We start from the raw sequence: 21,667 nt of genomic DNA, 5'->3' as shown, positions 1-21,667 counted from the left end.
GCAAGGCGGGTAGGTCAAGCGGTTCTACCATTTGGGATTCAAGCTCATAATTGGAGTAGCTACATGACCGAGTTCTCCAGTCCAATCCCACTCTTAAGAGGCAAGCTAGGTTATACACCCTGGAAAAAACAAGAAACCGCGCTAGTAACCTCCCACCCTATACCCCAGGCAGCAGCTGGCGTGCGATAACACAAAGGCAAAAATTAAACAGAAAAAAAGCCGCGCCACAAAACAGTCAATTGAAACACACAGTCTCTGAGCTTGTGATTTGGTTCCGTAATTGATTAAAACAGTTGTATGTTCACAAGGTAGGCAGATTGGACCCTGGCGAAAATACTTCATACGTTTTCACACCACCAAGTGACACATAAACAAAAGTGACCCTCCACCGGAAAGAAGAGCCGCTTACCAGAAGGCAAGCAGTTAAGCAGATGGCTATAACCCAGCCGAGGCCTTTAATCCTTGGACGTTATCCACCAGGGAGCCCCCTGTCCTTTCAGTGTGATGGATGTCAGCTCCAACGTTTCAGATATAAACAAAAAAAGAGGCGCACATAGCGTAACTCTATAACCATACACTTTTATTTTAAAAAAGAAGGTAAAACATACTCACAAACGAGCGTATAAAAACAGCATTTGTATAAATTGCCGGCCGGCATACAGGAGCCCTACTCCTTGGCGTGGTGACGTCACTGCGTGATCCTCCCAGATGCGTTTCGTCACTAATTGGACGTTGTCAATGGGGGTAGTCCTTTTGCCGGCGCGCCCGCGCAATTCACGGAGCTTCTGCTCCGTGAATCAAGGGCAGCAGAGCAAATTTGCGGGGGCGCAGGGCAAAATCGTTGCCCTGCGCCTCCGTAAATAATGCGCAGATCTCTTTGAATCCGGGCCATTGACCATTGAATGAATGAATGAATGAAATGAATGAATGAAAAACTTATATAGCGCGGCACATGCAAACTGAATCGCTTCTGGGCGCTGGTTGTTAGTGTCTCATGCCATCAGAAGAGCAGGGTTTTGATCTGCTTTCTGAAAGACAGGTGGTTTTGCTCCAACCGAATGCTGGTTGGTAAAGCATTCCATAGCCTGGGACCTTGGAAAGCAAACCTTCTTTCTCCTTTGGACTTGTATTTGGTTTTTGGAACCTTGACCAGATTTTGGTCGGTGGATCGCAGAATGCGGTTGGAATTGTGAGGTTTGATCTTGTCGCATAGATATCTAGGAGCCTTCCCATGGATGCACTTATGTGTCAGGCAGAGTGCTTTGAATGCAATTCTGTCTTTCACTGGCAACCAGTGAAGGGATCTCAGTGAAGGTGAGATTGATTCCCAAGATTTTTTCCCAGTCACCAGTCTTGCGGCCGTATTCTGTACGACTTGTAGACGAGCGATTTGGTACTTGGGGAGCCCGAGGTAAAGGGCATTTGCATAGTCCAGTCTGGAATTCACGATTGTTCCCACCACGACTGCTACGTCTTCTTTGGGGATAAATGGAATAAGTCTGCGTAGTAGGCGCATCAAATGGTGCGACCCGCTGACTACTGACCCTATTTGTGCGTCCATTGTCATGAAGGTGTCAAAAATGACTCCTAGACTTTTGACTTTGGAGCTAGGGGAGATGATTTGTCCCAGAATGGGCGATGGTGTCCAGTTTGTTGCCAGTTGACTCTTCCGACTGGCGTTAAACATAAAGAGTTCTGTTTTAGAGCTATTGAGTTTAAGATAACTCTTAGGCCCCGTACACACGATAGAATCCATCCGCAGATAAATCCCAGCAAATGGGTTTCTGCGGATAGATTCTATGGTGTGTACACGCCAGCGGATCTCTTTCCGCGGAGAAATCTCCTCTGGGATGGATTCCAGCAGATCGAATATTTGTTGTGCTGCACAACAAATCCATCTGCTGGAATCCATTCCAACGGATGGATCCGCTCGTCTGTACAGACTTACCGGATCCATCCGTCCAAAGGGATTCCCCGCACACGTCGTAATGATTTGACGCATGCGTGGAATTCCTTATATGACAGCGTCGCGCCCGTCGCCGCGTCATAATCGCGGCGACGGCGCGACACGTCATCGCCAGAGGATTTCCGCGCGGATTTCAATGGGATGGTGTGTACACTCCATCCCATCGAAATCAGCGGATATCTTTGAGAGGATTTATCCGTGGAAACGGTCCGCTGGACCGTATTCGCGGATAAATTCTCCCGTGTGTATGGGGCCTTAGTCATCCAGTTTTCTATTGAAGAGAGACATTTCTCTAATCTGAGATGATGATCCTTTTTATTGCAGATGCGAAAATACAGTTGCGTGTCGTCTGCATAAGAGTGATAGAGCAGTTCTTGACTACTGATAATATCAAAGAGAGGACGAAGATAGATATTGAACAGCACCGGTGATAGGGGGGATCCTTGGGGGACCCCACATGGCGCCGTGCGTTTTTCCGACGTGAAAGATTCCAGTTTCACTGTTTGTGATCGGTTTCCAAGAAAAGAGGAAAACCATGGTAAAGCATCTTCTGCGACTCTGGCGACTTCTGCTAGTCGTCTCAGTAACAATTTATGGTCTACTGTGTCGAAGGCTGCGCTTAGGTCCAGCAGAACCAGGAGACAAGATTCTCCTTCGTCTGCGGCCTCGAGCGCATCGTCCCATATTTTCAATAAGGCCGTTTCCGTCCCGTGTCCGGGACGGAAACCGGATTGAAATGGATCAAGTAGGTTGTGGGTATCCAGATGCTGTTGCAGCTGTTGTACCACCACTTTCTCCATTATCTTGGAGAGAGCATTTAGACCTGTTATGGGACGGCGGTGAGTTGGGTCCATGGGATCCAAATTAGGTTTTTTCAAGATGGGCAGGATTGTGCCCTCTTTCAGCAGGGAGGGCACTATGCCTTCCTTAAATGACTGATTTATAAGCTGTGTGATTGGAGGCGCCAGGATGCCGGCACATTCCTTCAGTAGCTTGGTGGGAATGATGTCATTGGGTGCTGTGCTGTTCCGCAACGCACCAATGATATTATTGGTGGTATTGACGGAGATTGGTTCCAGAATGAACTTAGTTGATTGTAGAGGATTTCTGTCGGTGTTTTGTAGTTGATTGAAGAGGGGGCTGAGCGGAGTATTGTTTTGCAGAATACTTACCCGAATTCTTTCAATTTTGTTGATGAAGAAATCCGATAGTTCATTACAGAACTCTTGGGTGTCTGAAGTGGGGACTTCAAGACATCCCGGATTCATGGTCTGGGTGACCATCCTGAAGAGTTCTCGTGGGCGATTCATGGCGCTGTTAATCACCATGGAAAAGTGATGTTTTTTGGCTTAGAAGATTTCTTTGTGATATCGTGTTGTTATTGCTTTGTAGATGTTGAGGCGGTCTTCTGAAGGGCTTCTTTTCCAGGCGGCTTCCGCCCTTCTGCGCTCTTGCTTCAGTAGCGACAGCTGGTTATTGAACCAGCTGGACTTTTTTTCCCGGATGCGGACTTTGCGCTTTGGTGCTGCTAAGTCGGCTGACTGTAGCAGAGCTGCATTTATGGTGTCCAGTGTATCTGAGGCTCCTAGCTGCGGAGGAATAGCCCCAATTCGGTTTCCCAGGGTAGATTTGAAGAGTTCCGAGTGGAGCTTCTTCTGAGATCTAGCCCAGTGTATTGTCACCGGCTTGGGTGCTTTTATAACTAGTGGAATTCTGGGAATTATGAAGCTAATTGCATGGTGGTCTGTCCATGGCAAAGGTTCAATACCCAAAATGTTTATTTTCAGATTTTGTCTGAAAATTAGGTCGAGTGTGTGACCTGAAGCATGCGTGGGTCCGCATATAAGTTGCTGTAGTCCTAATCCTTCCAGGTGATCGATGCAGGCATCCGCAATGGGATCCTGTGAGGAGTTGGCCCACAGATTGAAGTCCCCGAGCAGCAAAAGATGATTGCTGTTAAGGGAGTAAGTGGATATGAACTCCGTTAATGATGGTAGCAACTGCGATTTGGGCCCAGGTGGCCTATAGCAGAGGAGAATGTGAACGGTCTCCTGGGAGTTAGTTTGAAGTTGAAGCGTAAGGGTTTCCATAAACGGTAGAGGATTTTGAAGGACCGGTTTAGTGATTGCAATATGAGACTTATGAATCACCGCAAGGCCTCCTCCTCTTTGCCCTATTCTGTTTTCCGTTAAGATGCGATAATTTACTGGTACCAGTTCTCCGAGAATGGTGTTGCAGTCATCTGAAAGCCAACTTTCTGTAATAAAGAGGCAGTCTAGATCGTTTTGTAGTAAGAAATCGTGGATTTCTGATCGGTGTTTTACTGCCGATCTAGTGTTAATCAAAGCACATGATATGTGCTTGAGCTGTGTTGAATGGTTGAAATTTTTGATGATCGATCGACGATCGAATCTCAAAAGTTGATCTATTTTTAAGGCCTATTTGTGGTGACGGCAGGTAATTATGCCAGGTAACTCACAATCATTGTTGTTGCCGCTCCGTTACATAACACCTTGAAACAAATACATTTATTTTGTCTCATTGTTCGCTGTGAACATTGGCTAAACCTCTCTCACCTCATTTAAAGTCCCAGGGCTACCTCTTTTGTCTTTGTGTGTACTACTAGGGATGGAGGTGTCAGAGGGGTCACACCAGACCTTTATTTTCTTTTTCCACTTATGGCCACCAGGGATGCTGACCATGGATGCCCACCCAGTGCCACCAGAGATGTCACCCAGGACTACCAGGTATGAACTTTAGAGGTGCCAATCAGTGCCCAGCAGTAAAGCCTGCCAATGCCTCCTCATCAGTGCTGCCTATCAGAGTCATCTATCAGTGCCCATCAGTGCCACCTATCAGTGCTGCCTATCAGTGTCCATCAGTGCCGTCTATAAGTGCCCATCAGTGCCGCCTATGAGTGCCCATCAGTGCCACTTATGGGTGCCCATCAGTGCCACTTATGGGTGCCAAACAGTGCCGCCTACCAGTGCCCACTAGTGCTGCATATCAGTGCCCATCAGTGCTGCCTATCAGTGCCCATAAGTGCCGCATATTAGTGCCTCATCATCAGTGTCCATCAGTGCCACCTCATCAGTGCCCATCAGTGCCACTTTATCAGTGCCTGTCAGTGCAGCCTTATCAGCACCCATCAGTGAAGGAGAAAAATTACTTATTTACAAAATGTTATAACAAAAACAAAGAAAACTTAAATTTTTTTTAAGAATTTTTGGTCTTTTTTTATTTGGTTAGCAAGAAAAAAAAACAGTGGTGATCAAATACCACCAAAAGAAAGCTCTATTTGTGGGAAAGAAATTTTTTGTTTGGGTACAGTGTTGGATGATTGCGCAATTGTCATTCAAAGTGCGACAGCACTGAAAGCTGAAAATAGGTCTTGGCAGGAAGGGGGGAAAGTGCCCAGTATTGAAGTGGTTAAATGAAGGAAGGAGCCAGAGAATATGAAACTTTGAAGGACCAAATGCAACCATTGAAAGCTGACATTATCAAATGCTTTCTCTGTGTCTACCGTATCAATTGCTACATCACTGGAGGTGTTGGTCCTAACGTGTTCCAGAACTATAAGGACTGTTTGCTGTGGTGGAACTCCCTTTTATAAAGCCTGCCTATTCTGAATGAATCAGGGTTGGTAAAATTAGCACTAATCTAATAGCAATAATTTTGGAAAGAATTTTGGAATTCATGTTTAGTAGCGAGATCGGGCGGTATGATCCCGGTTCAGTGGGGTCTTTTTCTTTTTTCTGTATTAATTTGATATGAGCCTGTTAGCCCGAGGGAAGGTAATGCCTCCTGTATAGGATTGATTGGTATACAGAGACTAGCTCCAGAGAGATAGTGTCAGAAGCCAATTTGTAGTATTCCAACTTATACCCGTTAGGGCCCAGGGACTTGCCGTTGGTCAACATCATGATGCCAGAGGATACCTCGACGAGGGTATTTTAGAGGGTGACATGTAGAAGCTAAATGACCATTTGTCTTCTGAATGTAGCCACAATCAGAGTGCCTCCCTTTTGAAAGTGTATAAATTGCTTAGAGGCTTAGAACTCAGTAGAACAGATATTTTGAATGTATGACAATGTATACACACTGTTCTCCAAGCTTTTAAGAGTTTTCTGGAAGCTTGCTTGTATATTAAATACATCTTTTTGAAATCAATTTGGATTCAGCAGTCAACTTTACTGAAGAACTTTAAGTTAAAGTTTCTTCTCCGTCAATTTGGTCCTTCGAGCTGGGAAAGAAATACTCTACAGCACACCGCGCTTGGATGTGACTAGGGGTATGGGGTCCTTTGCACAAACGTGTCAACTATTTTCCTGTCTTGTTTCCAAATTTGTGATACTGAGCTTCAGCAATTAGGTCGAAACAGGCTTTAGCCTCCCTCCAAACCCTTCTGTGGTCGGGGGAGTTCAGTTGTGCTAACTGTATTTGCACTATACGCAGAGCTGCTCTCGCTTCACTGTATTATTTTTATAGCCTACAGAGAATGTGAGGATCCTACCATGTAGCACAACTTTCCGGTCTCCTAGAAGAGATTAGGATTATTGCTGTGGCTGGAATTGGTGGCAAAGTAGTCCAACCAAGTGTTTTTTTTTACGATTTTGCGGAGATCCCGATTGTTAGCTAGATACGACGGGAAGCGCCACGTTCTGACTGAGTTCTGTGGGATAAAATCTGCTCGGTCGAAACGGGTGTGGTCAGAGATCACTATTTCTTGGATGTGAGGTAGTGGTAGTATGTGGAAGATATGGGGGGGAGAAAAATTAACAGTCTTTACCGTCGGGGTGGGCTAGCCTCCAGAGATTGACCAGTTGTAGGCCGTCTACAAAATGTGACAGTGGTGTGTCTACTGTGGAGGAAAGAGCACCCTGAGGGCTACCGCCGCAGGATTTATCTTCGGATACATTAGTGAGTTAAAATCCCCAACGTTAGTGAGGGCCCACCCCCGTGAAAGAATCTTCAGCCTAGCTGTCATAATGCGACCCTCACTATCATGTTCTAATGAAAAAACATTGCATGGCAGGTTCTTATGAATAAGTAGTAGCATGCCTGCCTTACCCTTGACAGCTGCCGAGCTGTGAATTTGTCCTACCCACAATTTATACATACAAGGAAAGTCTGCCTCAACTAAATGTGTTTCCTGCAATAGTACAATGTCCACATTTTACGTTTTGCAGTATTTCCATGCCTTTATGGGACAGCGAAGCCCCTTAATATTCCAAGAGATCATTGTCATGTTAGTCTATCATTAAAGGGGGGTTTTGGATGCTAGGTGGAAGGGATATAATTAGGTTTAGAAGTTGAAAAAGAAAACAGTGTCGCCAAGGAGCTACCAAGTGTTTTACTACATAGGAAGTGTTGTTTGCCTCGTAAGAGATAGGGTTTAAGAAAACAACTTACCCAACAGGGGTAAAAAGGGGTAACACAAAATAACATAGACATACCAAACAGAATGTTGACTTCTCTTTCTTCCACAAATGTAGCACCAATGAGAGCACAGCTGTGTTATTTTTGTGTACTGTTCATCAGGGGAAAGAGTGGTGTGGCTGCGTTAGATGTGGGAGCATGGCGGGGGGACCGGGTTCTGAGCAGTGGGAGTGCTGCAGCCACCAAGGACTAAGAATCGGTCCATCCAAGGATTACCAGAGATGGTAGAGGGAGAGTGAAGGGTCCAGAGAGGCTGCAAGGGGCGGTTTTGTTTGCAGATCTGTATGCAGATCTGTATGCCGAGTGTCCCAGAGCCAAAATGTCTCGCTCCTAACACATGAGGCGCCGAAACCAGATGTGTGTACTTTCCTTTTTGAATACTGTTCTATTTGGCTTAACCAATAACAGTGTGTTAGGGTTAGCTGTCATGCTAAAAACATAAACAGAGATTTGTTTAAACCAAAAAGTCCTTTAACCACTTCCCGACCTCCTCATGTACATATACGTCAGCAGAATGGCACGGACAGGCACATCCACGTACCTGTACGTCCTCTGCTAGACGTGGGTGGGGGGTCCGATCGGGACCCCCCCGGTACATGCGGAGGTCGGGTCCGCTCGGGGAGCGATCCAGGACGACGGCGCGGCTATTTGTTTTTAGCCGCGCCGTCGCGATATGTTTTTGGGGGATATTTATTACAGCAAAAAGTAAAAAATATTGCATTTTTTTCAAAATTGTCGCTCTATTTTTGTTTATAGCGCAAAAAATAAAAACCGCAGAGGTGATCAAATACCACCAAAAGAAAGCTCTATTTGTGGGGAAAAAAGGACGCCAATTTTGTTTGGGAGCCACGTCGCACGACCGCGCAATTGTCTGTTAAAGCGACGCAGTCCCGAACTGTAAAAACCCCTTGGGTCTTTAGGCAGCAATATGGTCCGGGGCTTAAGTGGTTAAAGTGGTTCTTAAGCTAGAAGATGTTTTACCTTAACATATTCTCTGCATTAAGGTTTAAAAAAAACAACGCTGTGCACATCTGCAGTGAACTGGTTCTCCGTCTCCCTCTCACAGACTCAGAGATAGCACTGGGAGCAAATAGCTGTCAATCAAATGCTGCAAGGAGGGAGTGGGTGGGGTGTTGTGTATCCGTGCTGTGTGTGTCAGTAGACACACACAGCCTGGCTTGGGAGTGAACCTACAGGTGGGTCACAATAGTAAGCAGCTTCCTATGAGGGCGCACCAAGACAGGGAGGAGCCAAGAGCGCCAGCAGAGGAACTCTGGGGCCGCTCTGTGCATAAACATTGCTCAGAGCTGAAAAGTATAACATGTTCCTCCTAATTATTTTCAGGTTTTGGCAACTATGTTCATAGGATGCCAGGATCAGAGCAGCTTCACACCAAAGTTATCTGAGCCGCTCTGACTCTGGTGGCAATCCTTGCCAATTGGCACCAGTCCCTCCACAAAGGAGTTTCCAGCTTTCTTGTTGAAAAGACAAAGAAATATCCGATGCCTCCATTAACAACTATAACAATCACATTATAAGCCAACTGAATAATCAACAGATGCTGCACCTGCTACTCCTATAAACAGCTTATATAACTTTGATCTGCATGTTTATTTATTCACATCACATATGCCAGCAAATCAACTGAATGTCTATTGCTTTACATGTGCCCAGGCTGTTGTCTGTTTGTGCAGGAATATATTTAGCAGTTCTTTTCATTAATTTTTTATCATCTCTTACATCTACTATTTTCCTCATATAATGCTAGCCCATTATACTTTTTCATAGCAATAGTTTGTTTTATTTATGTGGACAAATAACAAGTACATTTCTTTGTTGTATTATAGTAAAAAAAATCTGTTAGAAAAAAAAGTTTTTTTTTTACTTACCCTGTCAGTAATGCCGCATACACACGATCATTTTTCGGCATGAACAAAACGTTGTTTTTAAAAAATGTCATTAAAAATGGTGGTGTGTGGGCTTCACATAATTTTTCGGCTTGTGAAAAACGACCAAATTTTTTTTTTAACATGTTGCATTTTTTAACGACGTTTTAAACTATGTCGTTTTTTCGGGTTGTAAATAATAATCTTGTGTGGGCTAAAACGATGTTAAAAACCCGCGCATTCCCAGAAGCAAGTTATGAGACGGGAGCGCTCGTTCTGGTAAAACTACCATTCGTAATGGAGTAAGCACATTCATCACGCTGTTACGGGTGCGAATCGTCTTTTACTAACACGGAATCAGCTAAAGCAGCCCCAAGGGTGGCGTCATCCGCATTGGAACTTCCCCTTTATAGTGCCGTCGTACGTGTTGTACGTCACTGCGCTTTGCTAGAGCATTTTTTAAAAACGATGGTGTGTGGGCAACGTTTTAATGATGAAGTTGGAAAAACATTGTTTTTTCTACATGCCGAAAAACATAGTTTTTTTCATGCCGAAAAATGATTGTGTGTACGCAGCATAAAGGTCAAGCACATACGTATGTGACCACTCATCCACTCTCAATATGTCTTAGATGAAGTGGACTGGACAAGAACTCTGGCTCTTATGTCTGTAAATTGTGTTAAAGAGGCAGGTGGGCACAGACTGGACTGAATATTAGCTGCTTAACAATTGCTTCTTTTGAAGTCCAACAGAACATTCAGATTCGATTTGTATTCCAGGTGCTTAAAAAAAATTGGCAAAGTCTTATGCTGTGTACACACGATCATTTTTCGGGTTGTAAAAAACGACGTTTTTCAGGCTCTAGAAAAAACTCTCGAAAAAGTTTTTTTCAACCTGATCATTAAAACGGCCTTGCCTACACACGATCGTAAAAAAAAAAAAATGCTCTAGCAAAGCGTGGTGACGTACAACAGGTACGACGCCACTATAAAGGGGAAGTTCCATTCGGATGGCGCCAACCTTTGGGCTGCTTTAGCTGATTTTGTGTTAGTAAAAGACGATTTGCGTCTTTCTGTCTGTTACAGCGTGATGAATGTGCTTACTCCATTAGGAACGGTAGTTTTACCAGAACGAGCGCTCACGTCTCATAACTTGCTTCTGAGCATGTGCAGATTTTTCACGTCGTTAAAGCCCACACACGACCATTTTTTACAACCAAAAAACGACAACGTTAAAAACGTTGTTAAAAAATAGAGCATGTTTGAATTTTTTTTGCCCGTTTTTCAGAACCCAGAAAATGCTCTGGAGCCCACACACGATCGCTTTAATGACATAAAAAAAAAAACATATATTTTTACAACCCGAAAAATTATCGTGTGTACGCGGCATTACAGTTAATCTTCCTTAAAAAAAATTAATAGCAAAAACATGTTTGGCTGTACTTATCCTCCACAGGAGTACAGTTTTTTTTGTACTGCTGTGACCCATTTTCATTAGACAGCGGGCTGAAACCCACTGTCGGCTGACATTACAGAGCCGGTCCAGGATCGTGACTATATGGTCGGAATCTGAACAGGTGCCCAGAGAGCCGCTAAGAGCCTGAGCCGGATGCTCCTGCCCCCTCCACAGCCCAGCGCTCCAGTGAGCGAGGGGGCAGGGCAGAGCAGACAGCTAGTGATGGACAGTCACCAGCTCTCTGCTCAGGGAACTCTAAAAAATGAGTGATTGGCAGTGTTTGATTGCTCAGTTCTCAGCCTTAGAGCCAGTGGACTGGGAAAAGAGAGGAAAAAAATGCTTTTTCTTCCTAAGCAGCCATGTGGACATGGTGAAACACTTCAAGGGCCGGGGCATAGTCACACCATTGTGCCCCCCCCCCCCCCCCACATGGAGCCTTACTAAGCTGATGTATGGAGGGGAGAGTCTGAGGCATTTCAAACTAAATGCGATTGACTGTCATTAAGCTCTTGAAGTTGTGCACTGCTTTCTTTGTGCACTTTGTTTGTGAGTAGTTTTATTTTGGTTTTTAATAAAGTGTGACCCTTATGTGACTTTATTACACTATGTGGAGTTTTCTCTTTGCCTTGAGTGAATGAGTCTGGTTATGCCCCTTGTTCTATGGAAGAAGTTCATAGATCATTGCTGAGGCATCTGCTTATTCAATGGCTGGTGACAACTGCTCCATTTACCCTTTAGTGAAAGGGAAAGGCGCTGATTGACCTATTATTACCAAATCGGTCCACGTCTCCAGGTGAGTGGTGGTGGGACCCTCTATGTTATGGATCACTGAATCGTTCTTCAAGTTTTTGCTTTATTTTCAATTCACTTCACTGAGTTTTTATGGACTTTTTTAAAATAAATTTTCCAAATTTTTTATGGACTTTATGCATTCTTTGACATATGATATACATTTTTATCTCATTCTGGTATATTTTGAGATATTTATTGTATTTTGGGTATATCATGTATCTATGTAGTTCAGTTTGTGTGTTGCTATATACAGTGCTATATACAGTGCCATGAAAAAGTATTCATACGCCTTGAAATTTTAAACATTTTGTCATGTTACAGCCAAAAACCTAAATGTGTTTTATTGGGATTTGTTATGTGATAGACCAACACAAAGTTGCACATAACTGTAAAGTAGAAGGAAAATGATAAATGGTTTTAAATTTTTTACAAATAAATATATACAAATGTGCATTTGTATTCAACCCCCTTTACTCCGATACCCCTAACTAAAATCTAGTGGAACCAATTGCCTTCAGAAGTCATCTACTTAGTAGAGTCCACCTATGTGTAATTTAATCACTGTATAAATACAGCTGTTCTGTGAAGCCCTCAGAGGTTTCTTAGAGAACCTTAGTGAACAAACAGAATCATGAAGGCCAATGAATACACCAGACAGGACAGGGATAAAGTTGTAAAGAAGTTTAAAGCAGGGTTAGGTTATAAAAAATGATCCCAAGCTTTGAACATCTCACGAATCACTGTTCAATCCATCATCTGTATATAGCACAACTGCAAACCTACCAAGGCAAGGCCGTCCACCTAAACTGGCAGGCCAGGAAAGGTGATCATTAATCAGAGAAGCAGCCAAGAGGCCCATTGTAACTCTGGAGGAGCTGCAGAGTTCCACAGCTCAGATGCGAGAATCTGTCCACAGGACAACTTAAAGTCGTGCACTCCACAAATCTGGCCTTTATGGAAGAGTGGCAAGAACAAAGCCATTTTTGAAAGAAAGCCATAAAAAGTCCTGTTTGCCGTTTGTGAAAAGCCATGTGGCAGACACAAAACATGTGGAAGAAGGTGCTCTGGTCAGATGAGGCCAAAATTGAACTTTTTGGCCTAAAAGCAAAATGCTATGTGTGGTGGAAAACTAACACTGCCCGTCACCCCAAACACACCGTGAAACATGGTGGTGGCAGCATCATGTTGTGGGGATGCTTTTCTTCAGAAGGGACAGGGAAGCTGGTCAGAGTTGATGGGAAGATGGATAGAGTCAAATACAGGGCAATCTTAGAAGAATACCTGTTATGCCGCGTACACACGATCATTTTTCGGCATGAAAAAAAAATTACGTTTTTCGGCATGTAGAAACAACAACGTTTTTCCAACTTCATCATTAAAACGAAGTTGCCCACACACCATCGTTTTAAAAAAATGCTCTAGCAAAGCGCGGTGATGTACAACACGTACGATGGCACTATAAAGGGGAAGTTCCATGCGGATGACGCCACCCTTGGGGCTGCTTTAGCTGATTCTGTGTTAGTAAAAGACGATTCGCGCTTTTCTGTCTGTTACAGCGTGATGAATGTGCTTACTCCATTACGAACGGTAGTTTTACCATAACGAGCGCTCCCGTCTCATAACTTGCTTCTGAGCATGCGCGGGTTTTCAACGTCGTTTTAGCCCACACACAAGCTGAATACAAATGCACACAATTTTTTTACATATTTATTTGTAAAAAAAAATTGAAAATCATTTATAAATGATTATGAGTCACTTTGTATCGGTCTATCACATAAAATGCCAATAAAATACATTTACATTTTTGGTTATAACATTACAAAATTTCAAGGGATATAAATACTTTTTCAAGGCACTGTACATGTCTTATTGATTTGGGCATTGTTTTGTAATATTCGGTTTAACCACTTCTCCACCGGGCCTATTCTGGCACTTTTCTCCTTTATGTAATAATCATAATTTTATTGATAGAAAATTAATCAGAACCCCCAAAAAAATGTTTTTTTTTTATCAGACACCCTAGGGAATAAAATGGCGGTCATTGCAACTTTTTTTCTCGCACTGTATTTGCGCAATGATTTTTCAAGCGCCTTTTTTGGGGAAAAAACGGTTTCATGAATTGAAAAATAACAAAACAGTAAAGTTGGCCCAATGTTTTTGTATAATGTGAAGGATGATATTACGCTGAGTATATAGATACCTAGAATGTCACGCTTTAAACGGTTTGAACGGCGTTTACATATGTGGACGGGAATTACATGCATGTTTGCTTCTGAGTGCGAGCTACCGGGGACAGGGGCGTTTTAAAAAAAATAATTATTTTATTTTTTATTTTACTTATTTTTTTTATTTTTACACTTTTCTTTTTTTGATCACTTTTATTCCTATTACAAGGAATGTAAACGTCCCTTAAAAGGAATCACCGTGACAGGTCCTCTTTATGGAGAGATGTGGGGTCAATAAGTGTCAATAAATGTAAGAAGATCATTGTAAGAACCCCTGCTAGTATTAAATGGCTTGTCTCATCCCTGTAAGCTGATACATCTAGAAGAGAGCTTGTTCGTTTTAAAAAACAGCAGACTTGCTGGCTGGATCACCAGATCAAAAGAGAAGAAAGAAACACTAAAAAAGAAAACAAATGCAGCCATCACATGGTAAGCAGCATGTTTGTTTTTGGGTTTCATTCTGTTTTAAGTGGGTACTGTATTTGCTTGAGAAGAATACAAATGGTGTGTGGCATTGAGGCTGAATTCACACTGTAGTGGTGTGTTGGCACGCATGCATTACTGCGTGTTTTTTAATGAAATGTATACGCAAGTTCATAAAAAAGGAACCTGCTCTATTTTTGTCAATGCAACATACCACTTTGCACAGTGCGTTGTTGTGTATAGCACAGGTGCAATTTTGTTTGCTGTATATGTATGCTGGAGTGCCATCCGAAAAGCAGTGTACCCATTGCTCTGCATTAATGTGCGAGGCAGTAACAAGTATTGAAAAGTATTACGGATATAATCAATTTAAAATTTTATTCAAAATATTATTACAAAAAAGTTTAAAGGAGACAGATTTTGAAGAAAAACAAGCTGTCCCAAAAAAAATCCAACATCTGATCGCTTCTTCCATTATTTTAGGCAATTTAATGTCCAACAGAGGGCGCTGCGCCTCCAGTCTTTTTGTCTAAAAATCAGTGATTGGAACCCTTACAAATAAGCTATAATTGAATACACTGGTTCAGAATATCATTTTAATAAATCATTAACTCTGCCCATGATTTGCAATAAATCATTTGTCATTACAGACATTTTATCAGGTGGGCAAGTTTATTAGCAGATAACCAAAACACATTATTCCACCCTTCTGTCAAATTTTGCTTTGCAAGACCGGGCAGCAAAATAATAATTTTTGGAGTAATATTTATTGCCTATCTTATTTACTTATGTTTCGATAGATTTTTGAAATATATATTTAAGTACGTGATTTTACTGTTTACTTTGTCCACAATTTAATATGTTTACTACACAACAATCCACTCCTTGGGTTCTTTTACTTCATACATGATGGTATGAGAAGGATCTCCAGTCTGGAACACAAGAGGACCTTGTTGGAGAGGAGGGTACTATTATAGAGGTAAGTGAACACTTCACCTGGGGTGTGGAGAGATCACTTATTACCTTACTAAGAAGAGCTAGTCATCACAAACAGTCACCTGTATCGCTCTCCCCGACCTCCAGAGGCCTGGTGGGGACCCCAGAGTCAGAGAGTGCTGACATTCCTTCTCAGGGTTCAGGTTACTAGGCATGGTGGGTGTAGTGCAAGGTGGAAAGATGGGCTTCAGTCACTTTTAAAAATGAACAAAGAGAGTTTTATTTCTCTTAGGCTGCATTCACACCTAGGCGTACAAAATCGCGGCGTTTTGTCCCGCGAATTGCGGCGACAAATTGCGGCGCTTTGTACCGCGATTTGCGGCGACAAAACGCAGCGATTGTGAATGCAGCCTCACCCCCTCTATGGAGATGGTTCACATCTCCTATGCCGAACGCCGAAAGCCGCCTGAAAAAAAGGTCCGGGACTTTTTTTCAGGCGGCAGGCGTACGGCGTTCGGCGTGGAGATGTGAACCATCTCCATAGAGGGCAATGTGTTTTCATCCCTCCAGCATCTCGGGGCTGCTGCGGCATCACACTACAGGCGACAAAACGCCTAGGTGTGAATGGGGGCTTAAGAAGAACGGTGTGAGAGAGGGGTAGGGCACAGGACACTCTTAGGCAAATACAATAGCAACTTGGCAGACTCCTTGGACAAAAATAGAAGTAGGCAGACAGCAATACAGAATGCAGCAATCTGTATTTCGTAGCAACTGCCGTCTCCTATAGCAACAATTTTACTCATAGTATCCCACTGAAGATCATCAAGCTTAGCTCACAGCTACCCGCTGGGCTCCTCAAGCTTTACTCACAGCTACCCGCTGTACTTCTCCTCAAGCTTAGCTCACAGCTACCCGCTGGGTCCCTAAAGCTTTACTTACAGCTACCCTCTGTACTTCTCTTCAAGCTTTACTCACAGCTACCCGCTGTACTTCTCTTCAAGCTTTACTCACAGCTACCTGCTGGGTTCCTCAAGCTTTACTCACAGCTACCCGCTGTACTTCTCTTCAAGCTGTACTCACAGCTACCCGCTGTACTTCTTTTCAAGCTTTACTCACAACTACCCGCTGTACTTCTCTTCAAGCTTTACTCACAGCTACCCACCATACTTCTCTTCAAGCTTTACTTATAGCTACCCGCTGTACTTTGTGGATGAGTTATTTTCCATCATACCCCGCAGTGGAGGTTGGCGGGCATCCACTGGGGTACAGTGTTCCTTAGGTGGAAGGCTCTCTCACCTTACATCTGCTACCTAGGCGTCGATGCATGATGTTGGCGGGGACCCACCCAGGACCGGGGGTACTTCAGCTGGGACTGATTGGCAGTTCACTCCTCCACTTTGTCTCACAAGGAAGGGATCACTCTGAGCAGTATTCATTATTATATGGGTAATGGCAGACATATTTATGGATTTTATTGTATACAACACAATTTTTAGACCATTTATTGCATACTTGCACAACCTCTTTGGGTTCAGACCTTATTAATTGTAGCCTTTATTTGCTACACATTCACCCTGGTCTCACTCACCTTACAGACACTTTATTCATATATATATATATATATATATATATATATATATATATATATATATATATATATATATATATATAAAACCTTTATCTGTGAAACGCACACCCTTTCTCGACCTTGCAGTCACATTTGTACTTGTTCTTTACAGTTTTTCATTACATGTTTTCACAGATTTTGGTCTAAATGTGCGCAAACAACACTCATTGGTTAGGTGGTGTGAGCATCTGGGTTGGTCCATGGCTGTCGTCTCCCCTGGTCCTTTATCCAATTTTTCAGGGGGGTGGGTATTACCCTGCCTCAACCCCGTGTGAGACAGTTTGTTCCAGACCACCATTCAATCCCATTGCTGGAATTGAGCATAAGTTAAGTAAGTATTTATTAGTAAGTGTCTGTCTCTTATATTTTCCTTTCATTAGAAGGTTCTATTTTTTAATAGTTACCTTATTATTTTTTTAGTAAACATGTGCATCTTACCCCTGATGATTGTCAGGAGGCCAAGAAACGCGTCAGATCTTCAAATAAGGGTACCTAGCTAAAGCTTGTTTTAATTATGAATTCCATAAATACTACTCTTTCTTGTCTGTATCTGTATCATGTTATGTATTTTTGATTTGTAAATTTATTGATTTATGTATTTCTTTGTAAGAATTGTATTAATCATGTCCATCGATTTGTTGAATTAAATTCATTATTATTATTACTTTTATGATTAAAACTGTACTATATTTTATTCTATCATGCTCTAAAAATCATGGACTACTCTCAGGGTTTAATAACATCAAATCAAATTAAAATTTACTTTATTCATTCATACATATTATTACTACCCACTAGGGATGAGCCGAACACCCCCCAGTTTGGTTCGCAGCAGAACATGCGAACAGGCAAAAAATGTGTTCGAACACGCCAAGACCGTTAAAGTAATGGGACACGAACATGAAAAATCAACAGTGCTAATTTTAAAGGTTAATATGCCATAAAAAGTGGTTGCCGTTTTTTTCAATGACTTTTATCTGTATTGCAGGACCCGACAATTCATTATAGCCACGAGCAGTTTTAAATGACTTTTTTCTTTTAGAAATGTCATTTTGACTGTTCTAAAAACGGGAAAAATTTGCCACTTTACAGGCATACTATAGACACCCCCCAGGTATGAAATTTAAAGGAATATTTCACTTTTATTATTTCACTTTAAGCATTATTAAAATGACTTCTCCCGATAAAACGTCAGTTTAAAAAAATTGATACATGTCCCCAAACACTTTTTATGATTTTGATTTCTCCCATAGACTTTTAAAGGGTGTTCCGCTTTCGAATTCGTCACAAACAACCCAAATTGTTCGCTATTCTGTGAACAGGCGAACACCTGGGGCCAGATTCACAAAGAATTGCCCAGGCGCAGCGTATCAGAGATACGCTACGCCGCCGTATCTTACCTGGCTCTAAGTCGAATCCAGGAAGATTTTGCGCCGTAAGTTACGGCGGCGTAGTGTATCTCTCGGCGCGTATTTCAAACTGGGCGGGTAGGGGGCGTGATTCATTTAAATGAAGCGCGTCCCCGCACCGATTGAACTGCGCATGCTCCGTTTTTGAAATTTCCCGCCGTGCTTTGCGCGAAATGACGTCGCAACGACGTCATTTTTAGAACTTCAACATGACTTACGTCCATCCCTATTCACGGACGACTTACGCAAAAAAAAAAATTCAAATTTCGACACGGGAAAGACGACCATACTTCAACATGGCAAGTCTATCTATACGCCGCAAAATAGCAGCTTTAACTATACGCCGGAAAAAGCCGACTAGAGACGACGTAAGAGAATGCGTGTACGTTCGTGGATCGTCGGAAAAAGCTCATTTGCATACCCGACGCTGAAAATGACGCACCCAGCGGGCGCCGAAGTTTTGCATCTAAGATCCGAAGGCGTACGAAGCCGTACACCTGTCGGATCTTACCCAAATGCCGTCGTATCTTGGTTTGAGGATTCAAACTAAAGATACGACGCGGGAAATTTGAAAGTACGCCGGCGTATCAGTAGATACGCCGGCGTACTTGCTCTGTGAATCTGTCCCCTGATGTTCAAGTCGAACTTACTTTCGACTCGAACATCAGGCTCATCCCTACTACCCACAATGACATGTTTCATCTAAAGTCCCATTTCTATTTCCTATTTTTTTTCATTGCTCTAATACAGTGTTCCTTCCCACAGATTCCCACCTCTCTCTGGTCCTCCCAGGGCCGGGACAATGGGTGGGCAGGAGGGAAATGCCCTGGGCGCAGTGAAGCAAAGAAGCAAAGAAATAGATGCAGGGTGGTACACCCATTCTACAGCATATATTAACAGTGGGGAAGGAGGACACACTTCTGGATCCTTGCCCTGTGCACTGGATGACCCTGTCCCGGTACTGGGTCCACATCGCTCTTCATCCTTCACTCCAGGAAGCCTGGAGTTTACACATCACTTTACAATTTTAAGTGTAGAGGGTGCAGATACAACACAGTCATGAAGTGGGGGCATAAGGAATAAATAATTATAGATGATACGGACAGTGAAGAAGGTTTCTCTGCATTGTGAAAAGTACAATTCTAGTAGAAAGGTGAACTTTAATGCCTTTAATGCGTTAACTGTAGAATTGACATCAGTAAAATGAGCTGCAGCTGCATCTATTTTGATTGAATCTAAGAAATTGAGCTGATTAATTTCTCCATAAAACAGATGCAACATGTATTTGTTTCTCATTTACCACATGAGGAAGATGAACAGCTGCTGTCAGACACATGCACATATATTGTTCTACTGGATCTTACACAAAGTTAGAGCTTTGACCAAAAATGAATTCTATGCAAACAATGCCTTTTAATCACTAGTTTTGAAAAAAGTTTCTTTGATATTGCAAACACATTGATCACATGATCTTAAGTCTTAGAAAGTTCTCTGGGACACTCTGTCATACGTTTGTCAAATGTTTAATCAGTTCTGCATATATTTTTAATTTTAATTAGATGCATGTAGGCAGATTTTAAAGTAAAGCCATGCTAATTGTTGGCCACTAGAGGGGGATGTAATACAGAAGCTGTGAGTCCTGCACATTGACCCTAAAAAAAAAAGCCTCATAGAAGACTGACCCTGGAAAAGTTCCATATATTCCACATAGCTGGTCTAAGACGCCATTGGAAGGAAAGATATGACAAGTCAATTACTTTAAATATGTGTCTAAAAGCTACCCTGCAATTACAGCACTAAAGCAAAGTGCAAGCGTTTCTCTGAACACAGAAAAAAATAAATAACCATAAAATAAAAACAGCAATAGAAATATGGAATAATTTCCTTCCAAAGTATTATTATTGATTTGTTTAATGACATTATCTACAGTGTCACTGAAGTTGTAGATAGAGAAAATGAGTGTAATACAGATAATACCATACATTAAATGTGCCTAGAGCAGGAATACATAGCAAAATGTAGCAATAACAAGTAACAATAGAAGAGAGATATGTGTACATACAAGCCTGGTGTCCTTAGAATCCCTTTAAGCTGCAAGGCTGGCAAATAAATTCCTAGAAATCATTATGATAGGTCATTATAAACCAATAACTTCTTAGTGCAGATACCAATATAGCACTACCACATATCATTATATGAGAACTGTCCCCATTAGACAAAATGCAATGACAAATGCAGAACTACATATTAATTGTTCAGATAGTTGGTCTCTGCTGCATGCTGGGATTGGGAAACGTTGTAATCTAGCAAGCCACTTAGGGATACACAAGAATGAAAACCTGAGTCTTTAAATACGCAGCCTAAGGTCTTGTGCTCAAATGAACTTGTCTACATTCATGACAGACCCATTCCATGGTGAGCATTATCTACATAGCCCCACAATATTTTATGGTGAGTAGCATGCATGATGACCTCATTATCTTCCTTGGTGAGTAGAATGCACAATGGCCTTGTTCTCTTTTATGGTTACTAGGCAGCATGCATTATCTTTCATGGTGAGCTGAATGCATTATGACTCCATTCTCTTCCATGGTCAGCAGTATTTATGATGTTTGGGTGATAGGGGGCGCTGTGGGAGATGAAAGTCACTGAAAGTGATCGAGTGGTTATTAAAGTGGTGGGTGTAACATGTACTTATGTTACACCCACCACTTTAATAACCACTCGATCACTTTCAGTGACTTTCATCTCCCACAGCGCCCCCTATTACCCAAACATCCATTAAATAGGAGGTATACACTCCATTTCACAGGGGAGCAGCTTAAAATCAAATACACTTATTTTTGTATTGATTTATTTATTTATTACGTGTCTTTTATAACACGTAATTCAATTTTTGGCACGAAAATCACATTTTTATCAGTATTTATGATGCCTCTATTCTCTTTTATGGTCAACAGTATGCATCATGGCTCCATTCTCGTCTATGGTCAGCAGTATTCACAATGGCTCTATTCGCCTCAATGATCAGCAGTATTCATGATAGCTCTAGTCTCTTGCATGGTCAGTAGTATTCAAGATGGCTCCATTCTCCTCCATGGTCAGCAATAATCAAGATAATGATATCTCTATTCTCTTGCATGGTCAGTAGTATTAATGATGGCTCCATTCTCTTCTATGGTCAGAAGTATCCAGGATGGCTCCATTCTCCTCTATGGTCAGCAGTATTCATGATAGTTCTATTCGATTCTATGATAAGCAGTATTCATGATGGCTCCATCCTTTTCTATGATCAGAAGTATCCAGGATGGCTCCATTCTCCTCTATGGTCAGCAGTATTCACAATGGTTCTACTCTGTTCTGTGATCAGCAGTACTCATGATGGCTTCATTCTCCTTAATGATCAGTAGGGATGAGCCGAATACCCACCAGAACATGCGAACAGGCAAAAAATGTCTATGGGACATGAAAAATCAAAAGTGCTAATTTTAAAGGCTTATATGCAAGTT

Source organism: Rana temporaria, chromosome 5, assembly GCF_905171775.1.
Source record: "Rana temporaria chromosome 5, aRanTem1.1, whole genome shotgun sequence".
NCBI classification, from domain to species: domain Eukaryota; kingdom Metazoa; phylum Chordata; class Amphibia; order Anura; family Ranidae; genus Rana; species Rana temporaria.
The sequence above is the reverse complement of the archived record's forward strand: the minus strand, read 5'-3'. Positions refer to the sequence as shown.